The 10,890-nt window shown below is 36.9% G+C and overlaps 1 protein-coding gene across 1 annotated transcript in view; it reads right to left on the reverse strand.

Moving 5' to 3' along the window:
- TFPI (tissue factor pathway inhibitor) overlaps positions 1 to 7,599 on the reverse strand; it is an 88,559-nt gene extending 80,960 nt beyond the window's left edge. The window contains exon 1 of the mRNA XM_041722934.1: positions 7,307 to 7,599. The gene's annotated coding sequence lies outside the window, so the exon portion shown is untranslated. The remainder of the gene's footprint in view (positions 1 to 7,306) is intronic.
- Positions 7,600 to 10,890: the final 3,291 nt, after the last annotated feature.

Raw genomic sequence — 10,890 nt, forward strand, 5'->3', positions numbered from 1 at the left:
TAGCTTATATAAGCAATTATTGCTTTAATTAATTCTTGACTCTAAAAATAAAACTAAAAAATAAAAATAAAAAAATAAAAAAAAATTCTTGACTCTACATTAAAAAAAATAGGAAATCAGTGGAAAATATATAAAGCATGAAAATGTGTCTAAAAATGAAGTTTATGTTTTTCTTGGCAGATTTATTTTCTCATGTTTTGATAAGGCTAATAAGTTACTTTGGAAAGTACCTTTGCTATACAGTCCACCATGATGCAGAAGCTAGTCATCATTTGACTCTCTATTCTCAAAATCGATCATCACACCTTATAGTTTATAGTATCTTATAATTTACAAAACGTTTTTATACGCACACGTGATCTTGGTAGTTTCATTATAAGTAATATATATGAGTATTCAAGGATGCAGTTTGAGTGAGAAGGAATAAAATCCCCTTCAGTGTACATTGATTTTCTTTCAAATTTAGTTCTACCAAAGAGCCACTTTGGTTCCTTTGACAAGTAAGTTTCAAGCTTTGACATGGATTTTATACATTTCTGCATACAAACAACTTAAACATAGTGACTTAAAAAAGTGTAAAAGGCGAGATGGTAAATATTTTACACTACGTGGACCACACGCAGTTGCTTTTGCATGTTACTATTATTGTTGTCTCTTAAAAATATAAAAATGATTCTTAGGTAGAAGTCCCATACCCAAATAACTTAAAAGCTGGATTTGGCTTGAGGGTTGTGCTTTTCTTTTCTTTTCTTTTCTTTTCTTTTCTTTTCTTTTCTTTTCTTTTCTTTTCTTTTCTTTTCTTTTCTTTTCTTTCTTTTCTTTTCTTTTTTCTTTTCTTTTTTTCTTTTCTTTTCTTCTTTCTTTCTTTCTTTCTTTCTTTCTTTCTTTCTTTCTTTCTTTCCTTCTTTCTTTCTTTCTTTTTTTTTAGGGTTGTGGTTTTCCAAGCCTCGCTTAACACCAACCATTTTAGTTACTCTAATTCTGTGGATCAGAAATTTGGGTGTATTTTGGTAGGTGATCCTCTCTGGTCTCACCGGGATCATGGCTTTGGTCAACGGAGAGCTCACTGGAGCTGTATGGCCTACGACAGCCCAGCTCACACTTCTGAGGTCGGTGCTGATTGTAAGCTGTGTTGGCATCTCTCTCATCCTTCAGGAGGCTGGCCTCGGCCTCTTCAAATAACTACCTGAGGTTTCTAAGATCATACTGGAAGCCGCAAGTTAGAAGGCAAGCCCCGATTCAAAGGAATGGGAGAGTAATATTCCATTGTATACATAAACGGAGAAGGACAAACAGTGTATGTTCTCATTCATTTGGGGAATATGAATAATAGTGAAAGGGAATATAAAGGAAGGGAAAAGAAATGTTGGGAAATATCAGGAAGGGAGACAGAACATAAAGACTCCTAACTCGGGGAAACGAACTAGGGGTGGTGGAAGGGGAGGAGGGCGGGTGTTGGAGGGGAATGGGTGACGGGCACTGAGGTGGACACTTGACGGGATGAGCACTGGGTGTTTTTCTGTATGTTGGTAAATTAAACACCAATAAAAGTTAATTAAAAAAAAAAAAAAAAAACAAAGGAATGGGAGATAACCCGGCAATGGAGAGTGTGATGCCGCCTTAAAGGAGTATGTTACATCGACGACAGTAATTAGGGCAGCTGTCCATACAAGCAATAGATCTCATTATTTTAAGATATAGAAACTTAGTGTTTTTATAATGTCTAATGATAAAAGTTTCTCTGGAAAGAAGTCATATGACAAACTAACATAGAATACTAATTAATTTGCAGTAGGCTTTGACTGCCAAGAAGTCCAGAATGCTTTGTGCCAGGCAAAAAATACATATATTTTTCTCTATAAGCAATCAACATGGAAGGCAAAATATTTTCCTAAAATTCGCTTCATAAGGAGGAAATTGGAGAGTGTTTAGGGTGGGAGCCAGAGATATGGATAGGAGTAGACTTTTTTAATGCTTACTATTCTTGGGACGGATGCTCTGAACTGGGACTCTCTACATAAATACCAGCTTCTCTAGCCCATCTTCTATAAAACATAGAATTTCTTGGACTCTCCTAAGCTAGATACGACCTATGTTCTACCTTGCAGTTGTTCTATCATCAAATTTAGAAGGAAAAAAATAAGCATGAATCACGTGTGAAGATAGTAGCTTCTCTTCTGAACATTATGGTGATGGTGTTTGTATATAAACCCCGGAAAGCTTCTGGCATTCAAGCTCATGTATAAATTCAATATAATTTAAATGAACATTCCAAAAAAAAATTTTGTAGAATCTTATTGCTTGATTTAAAATTTTTCATGTAGGAGTTATTGCCCTCAGATAGCGAAGAGAGTTCTAAACACAAAGGTTATCTCTTTTATCAGATATTAAGACAGAATGTAAAAATATACAATCAAAACCTCATATATGTGCACGTGACAAAAACCAAAACACTAGGACCACGTAACAGATAGTCGAGAAACCAATGTTCCATGAATACGAGGGAACTTGGTGTATGGTTGTTGTGGTTGAACAAATTTGTGGGACAAGGACAGATTGTATAGGGAGTAGAACTGTGAAAGTGGCTTATATCTGTAGGAAAATAAGGCTTCCCGGGAAATCAACCTAACACAGACGTGTGTATTAGGTGGATCAAAGGCCTCAATGGGAAAGGTAAGATATAGAGTTCACACTAAAAATAACAGAGACTTTTTGTTACTTTGATGTGAAATCTTATTAAAATCTCCAAAGGATAGAAATATGTTTACTTCCATTTCCCTTCAATGAAGGAAACAATAGAGAGTGCAAGACGGTGAATTACAGCCTGGAAGAAGATAGCAGCTCGTACCAAGGGATTAGAACTATAGAGGAAACTCTGCCCACTAGTGAGAAAAAGACAGGAAACTAGGAGAAAAACATTCAGAGGAGACAAGTATTTGTTAGAAGAATTATCTGCCGGCTAAGGTGTTTGTGAGAAGATGTACGACTTTACAAATAATCAAATAATACAAATATTTAAAACATCCGTGTTACAGACTGAGCCCTGGCCTGCCTAGCAGGGCCTGTTTATGATTTATATCTTTGCATTATCATTATATCCTCTTAACTATTAACAATGCTCTGGTTTGGAAAGATGGGATTATATATTTTCCTACTAGCTATCATGTTATATATGCATCAGAAATGAAATAAATAACAAGTCAGATAATACCAAGTGTTGGAAAGAATATAGACAATTAAGAGCGGGTTTATCTTGCTGATGAGAGTCAGCTGGAAGGGCTGCTATGGAAGGCTAACTACCAATCTTACTGGAACTGGAACTGTGTGTTTCCTCTGACGCTGCAATCCCACTACTGAGGGTTCCCTCGAATCACACTGTCATCATCCATTATTGCGTGACTGTGGTAGCAGGAAACTGGGGACACTTACATGTCCATGAACAGAAAAATTAAAAGTGATTTGAAATGGAATACTGTGTGGAATTTAGGATCTACAACTAGATGAACATAAAGCAAAGGTCTTCTTTTTTTTATTTTTTATTTTTTTAAAGCAAAAGTCTTCAACTACGAGGTTGAATGACAAAAAATTGGAGAAATTACATTGTAGGGAAATATCATTAGTCCAAGCTAAAAACACATACATCAAATAACATCATTAAAAAAAATAAGGGTACAGACATATTAAAGACCCAGGGCAAGTACATTAGAGTGGACAGCAATGGGCAGAGGCAATGGGGGCAATAACCAATGGTGAAGGAAAAATCAAGAAATGTAAATTGAGGAAGAGGGGTTCCTGGGTGGCTCAGTCCGACTCTTGATTTCAGCTCAGGTCATGGTCTCAGGGTCATGAGATCAAGCCCCACATTGCGCAGAGTCTGCTTGGGATTCTCTCGCTCTCTCTTCCTCTGACTCTCTCCCTGCCCACTCTAATAAATAAAATCTTTTAAAAAAATGGAGGAAGAGTCCATGTGTACCTGATAATATTGTCGGTTTGGAGGAGGATTCAATGAACTCAGTTCTGTCCCTTACGTGATCATAGCTCATGTACACATAGTGCACAGATGTATATGCAGGTGGCATTCAGCTATGTGTGTGTGCATGTTTACACTCTTCAATATTACGCTGTATACAATGAATCTCCTATGCATTTATTTACTTCCTGCATAACTTAGCAAGTGGCTTTTATTTTTCATTTTCGTGACCCTTTATCTTTGGAAAATAAGACTACATAAACAGCCATCTATTTATTTTCCTTCGACTATCGGAAGTATTTCCATAGTCTATAATTCTTATTGGATGCAAGGAAGAGCCAAACAAAGCTACTTTAAATATGCGTTTGAAACAATTCCAGGTTTTAAAGAAAAATATTAGTACCTGTATACACAGTAAAATCAACGAATCACAGTGAAGCAACATTGATCAGTTACAAGAATAAACCACTTTTCAATTTATCTTTTGACAACCTAAATCAATTACGGACACAACCAGCAACGACCTATCCAGCCTGATTCTTCGGGCTTCAATTGGCTTGGCTATATGTTTGCATTAGGCTTTTGTGGAAACAAAGAACATAATAAAGAGAAGCAAAATCACACAAGTCAAAAGTAAAAATAACTTATTGACGCTGGGACATTAACTCAAAGTTCTGGCAAAACATACAGGGAATCTTAGATCTTGCTTCCATGATAAAAGAGATACGGTCATACAAATAAAATATCTTCACCAGGAGATGTCTCTACTAACGTATCGAACATTTACTGATGGCCAAGCCCTGAACTCTGAACTGCTTTATATTCATCACCCACACCTTAACCCGCGTGATGGTTCCATGCATTCATGTTGAGTATGGGTTCAGGTGGGGTTAAGGGTGATCTTCCTATCCAAGCAAGGAGAGATGCACTACGGGGAACGGTACTCACACAGTTAGGGGAAGGCTGGAGGATCAGTCAATACGCTGGACTCCTAAGAATCACTTCTAACAGAACCTACAGAACCAGTGCCCTGAAGGTTCCGTCTGTGACAAACACAATCTGAGGAATTTGGTCACTGATTCTAGAACCTGCAGCTTTGTCAGCCTTGGAACAGAATTGATGACAATTGAATTGATGACTCTCGGAACCCACTGCCTTGGCTGGAGGGAGGAGTCAGAAAAGGGCTGTCACTGCTTGGCTTCAACTTGTTCTACTTAAACCTTAGCCGTGTTGCTCTTTTCTAGTGATTTTCTTCTTGAGACTAAGTCTCCAACAAATGCACCTCTTTAGAAGGATCTAAATCGTGATCGGAGCCAGAGTTGCGAGGAATCAGGGAAATGTGACTTTTTAAGTTTCCTGCCTAGATAGACAGGACATTAGACATGTTGAGTAAGCCGAAGCAGAGGTCACATACAGAGGGGTTAAGCCAGTTGTCAAGGCCACGTATTTAATTAATCCTTTGCAGTTTAAACATAGGTTCTAATTATAGTAATTCTCACAAAGGATTCTTTTCAATGGGAGAAAACTTCAATGCAAACCATCAGTTTTCTGAGAGAAGGGAGAAGTTCTAAGACAAAAATAATTACAAACAACTCAGTTCTTCATATGTACAGGATTAATTTATATGAAGCTGATAATATAGCTTCTTACTGTCTACACTAGACAACATCTGCAAATCCCATGTTCTCAAAATGCTGCAATGTCACAGCAGTTATGTATTAATTACTTAGATTTAAAAATACTGGTAAAATGAGATTTTAGAAACTAATTTTAGGCATGGGCTACCTCACTGTTTCCTAGTAGTCAAACCCCTCAGGATAAATGCCTTACCTCCCTCTCAGACTCCTCCTGAGAAAGCCCTCTGAAGTCTGGTGCCCCTAACTCAGTTGTTTGCTCCCTCTAGTATGCTCTCAAAGTATTTTCAATTTAAATATCAAACTATAATACAATTTTGATTTGGAAACTTGAATTGTGCATTTTACTTAATAACTAATTTATCAATGCATCTGTAAAACTCACTGACTAAAGAGCATCTGGATGGCACAGCTGGTTAAGCGTCCGACTCTTAGTTTTTGCTCAGGTCATGATCTCAGGGTGGTGGGATCAAGCCCAGGTTGGGCTCCGCGCTGGGCGTGGAATATGCCTGGGGTTTCTCTCCCTTTCCCTGTGCCCTTCCACACCCTCTCCCTCTGCTCTCTCTCTAAAATAAATAAATAAATCTTTAAAAAAACATGATTGACTAAAAAGTGAGATATTTCTTTTATTAACTTGTTGACAAAATTGATATTGTCTATTTTAGTTTGACTTTTCAAGTCAATATTATTCATTTTTAGAAGTTTATCCTATAGCAATAGTTTTACTTTTATTTTACATTAAAAATTAAAATTTTCTTTATCTCTATCTCCATCATATCCATATTTATGTCCATATTTTATATGTTTTTTTCTATCATCAGTTTCACTAATATTCAGTTCGCCCCACACTTTGCATTTTTAATGCCAAAATTTTTATTTTCCTCTCTTATAAATTATGAGGTTTGCCGAGAACATAACATAATGGATGGAGCTATTGTACGGCTTAATCATTTTTTAGAGAGTTTGCTCAATTTTTAAAAAATAAACCTATCACATAATATAGCTGACTTCAAAACTTCTTGCTTTAAGAGAAGAAAGTCTGTATTTCAGAGACATGATAGAAAACATTTGGTTCAAGATAAAAAATTCACAAAGCACTAGTTTCAAGGGGATAAATGAAAGGGAAAGTAAATATGCTTTGTCTAAAAACTACAAGACATCACACTAATAAGTAAAATTATATAACTTGTTTAATTTTGTTTCATATATACAGAAAGGTAAAAAATGAAATGCCATAGGAAATGAACACGATCAGAAACTCTTGGAGAAATGTGAGTTTTCAATATTAGATTATCATTCAATGAAGGTAGCTTGTTTTTCCCATAAATAATATTTTTCATTTATGAATGACTCGCAGCATACCTAGAGAGCTGTAAAAATTCTTAAGAAAATATATTTTTCATACTGGTGCAATCATTTCACTCTCCAACTTAATTCTAGAACAGTGTCTTAAGATAAAACGCAATATGGCCAGGAACACCCAGTTCAGGTCATAACCCTGTTAACCTGTACACTATTTACATTATTTGCATCTACTTACTCTGCCTGTCACAATATCTGCTTGCTCCTAAAGTTTTTTTTTTTAATTTAGAAACTTATGAACACAAACTTAAAAACAAAAAAAGGTGTAAATCACAGAACAGTCAATAATGTTTAATTGAGAATCCATGTTATACAAAAGAACACAAAACTATTCACTTACAGTTTTGTCCACATTACGAGACGGAAATCCCCCTGGACGGGTATAAACGTGAGTGGTCGCGTACCGTCCCCATGGGCTGTCCTTTGCTGATGGTGGTAATCAAGTGTTGCTGATTCCTCTTTGTCATGTGTTATTCCTTAGACGTGCTGATTTGAGTTGCAACGTCTCTTTTACACGAATCATTATTTTCAGCAGAAAGTTCCTACCATAGATTTATGTGACATCTATTTATTTTTAAAAGAATGTTAATCTATTGTTCCAATATATTATATAGAGTGTCTGCTACAACTTCTATGCTATACAACACACACACACACACACACACACACAAGTTGCTTTCTACTGGTGAAGTACTGCACGTTGTGGATTTGCCTCTCTGCCCTCATTTCCCCGTTCCTTCCTGTACATTCTGCTTGCTGATTTTTCTGTGACCCGAATCTCCTCTATCTTCAGTGTGTTCTACTCTTAGGGTGAAATGAAAATAGACGGTCAGAGTTCCTACAGGAAACAGATGGCTCACATACATTTAGATAATTCAAAAAGAGTTTATTCCCAAAAGCACTAATTACAAACTTTGGAGGGAAACAAGAATATTGTGGGATCAAGGCCTACTAGCAGCTTGCTGTCACTTCCCTTATGCCTCAAGTGTCCAAGGGAGGGAGGAAACTAGAATTCAGGAGAAAAAAAAAAGAGTCATGCTAGAACAGACCACCTGGTGAGGAGCCACCTTGATGATGTGACCTTTATGTGACCCTTTTACATGCTCAAGGGAATTTCACAAAGAGAAAGCCAAGGAGATGCATATCTTGCGATTTCTCTCCTCTCTCTCCCTGTCTCTCTTAGTCTCTCTCTGTATTTCTGTCTATTTCTTACTTCCTGCCAGGACTCCCCAAAGACTGAATTCAACCCCAAGCCAGTGTGAATGGTGGTCTTATTGATGTAGTCCACGAGGATCAGCCTTCTGAAGAAATTAGGGCAGAATGGAGAAAGGAGGTGAATCTCAGATACCTTAAAGATATCTCGGACAGTCTACTCTTGGCTTCTCAGTGCCCACTCCAATTTTCTTTCTAAAGTTTGCCTCTGCATTAGAAAGCATGAAGTCTGATCAGCTATCCTAGCATAAAACGGTGCCATTAATTTGTTCTTATTCCTACCTAAAATCGAAAACTTTAAATACTCATCTGTCCTCCATATAGAGTGCTAGAGGGAAAAAAAGGGATGTTGTAGAAAATAACTTACTTATTTTTGTATTACTAAAAATATAGCTACCATAGTCCCTTTCTCTCATCATCAGTGAGGCCAAAGTTGACCAAAATAGGTGCTTTCTGCCATCGTTCAATGTTTCTCTTACCCTCTGCCTCAATCAAGAGACTCTTTACCGGTGGATAAGCCAAGCCTTCATTTCTGCCGAAACTTAGTCCTAACTGGTCTTCTATCAACCATGTTCTTAGAATTTTCTGAGAAGGAACGCTACTGGGCAGGAGAACGCCCAAGCCAAAGCATCTTATAAACATAGTTCTCACTGGCCCCATTGAGTAGGAGTAACCCAGTTTTCCCCTAGTCATGGGCGTCAAGCACTCCACACAGTATAGTGGCCTTTTCTCTTCTTGTTGGTTCAGCTGCATAGAAGATCAAAATAGCCAGGGAGAGTCTCAATTTCTCGTTCTTCAGAACCACGACCAAGTCCGGGGAAACATCCTTTCATTGGGAAATGGCACCTCTAAATCTATGGAACCAAAAGTCCTGTTGACGGAAGATCAATACATTTAGTAGCGTATCAAAGAGAAGGTCATTGCCTTGGAATCACAGATCTGTGCATACTGCCAGCGCTGAATTTGGCACAATATGTTGGCCACTTGTTTAGGGCATATTTAGCAATCTGTAGGACAGATGCTGGCAGGGTTTAATCACTCAGGAATCATTTTAATTGAATCTTCAGCTTACCATTCCCTATCAAGCATGTTGTTCCTAGGATATGCGACATATGGCAAGCCCAGGACACTTGATGGGCACGAGCTCGTTGCTACGCCCCCTTTGTCCAGAAATATGCCCTTGGGCTGTGAGGATTTTGTGTAGCAGGACATAACCACAAACAAAGAATTCTATAAATCTACCAATGGGTGGTACTTGCAGAAGTGCTACAGTTCAAGAAGCCAAATCCATATCCATGTAGGTGTCAATCCATAGGAAGATACACAAAAGAGAAAACAGAGGATATCTGGCACTGGTTATTTTAGTTGAGGAGGATTTTAAGATGCATATATATTCCTTTAACTAAAAATATATGTCATAAAATTTCTAGGTAATACTGATTCTTGTATTTTTAGATTTGTATAGTCAAATAACATTTTATTTAAATGGGTGCTTTGCAGAAAATACTGATTTTTAATTTGTCCAAGGCAAATGAAAAATAACTCTCCCATTTACTTTCTGAAAGAAAGGCTATTTTAACATCTCAAAAGAAGGAAAAATACAATATCAGAGTTAAAGGTGATTATTTGAAAAATATAATGAAAAACTTTCAATAGTGTCATTATTTTTCCATGAATATTTTAAAAAATCACAGACCGATACCTGACTGAAATATTAGAACCACTGATCTGTAACATTACTTAAGATCGTTATGTTGTCCTAGCATCCCATCCCGGCTCCTGCTTGGCCCAAGGTAAAATCAGTGAATTACATAGGCGTGAGCTCATTGCTGTACTTCCTTTATCATAAAAGTGACTTCTTGGGAACTAACAGTTCAAGGATGTCACTGATTAACATTATACCTTAAATATAGTGTGTATTTGTATTGAGTGACGTGAGAGAAAACGAGAATTCTTGAAAGGATTACTAAGACCTGTTGAAGAACCCAAGTGGTAAGGCTACTGTTTCGCATCAATAGAATTGATGGATAACTGATGATTCTCAAGTCCCCTATTTGCCCGATGCACACCCTGATGACACAAGAACATAAAGGAACACCAGACTACCATCATGCTTTCCTCTAGTCTGTCAAGTCACATAAAATTTTAAATTCCTGTACGCACTATGAGAAATAAGTTTAGTGGAACTCTTCACATTTCCCACCAACTTTATTCTGGTCTCTTATTATATCAAGATACATCAGGCATGAATTCACTTTTTCATTTATGTTCTCAAGGGGAGAACCATCAATTTACCTAATTTACATTTGCAATACGATGCACGGGGAAAGGTGGTTCTATGGAGACTTAGAGTAATGAAACAATTTCTTGAATTCTAAAATTAGAACAAAGCTTGTCTATATCTCTAAAGAATATAATATTTATTTAATGGTGGATTTTTTTTTAATTTAAAACTTGTAAAGCCTTAGGATGAAAATATGGAATTTTTTTTTTGTTTAGGAATCTCAAATATTCTATGACATAATAGATGACTGGTATATGCGAAACTGTGTTGCAAATAGAAATATAGTGATACCTAATAGAAAAACACATCAAAATAACTTCTGCTATGTGCCCGCAGAAGGTAGCCATTCATCTTTGAAATTAGTCTTATTTCCTTCAGGGTAAGGAAGTAAGGCCTATTCTTTTAGTTCTTTGATCAAAAGCATGAAA

This window comes from Vulpes lagopus, chromosome 11, assembly GCF_018345385.1.
Source record: "Vulpes lagopus strain Blue_001 chromosome 11, ASM1834538v1, whole genome shotgun sequence".
Lineage (NCBI taxonomy): Eukaryota > Metazoa > Chordata > Mammalia > Carnivora > Canidae > Vulpes > Vulpes lagopus.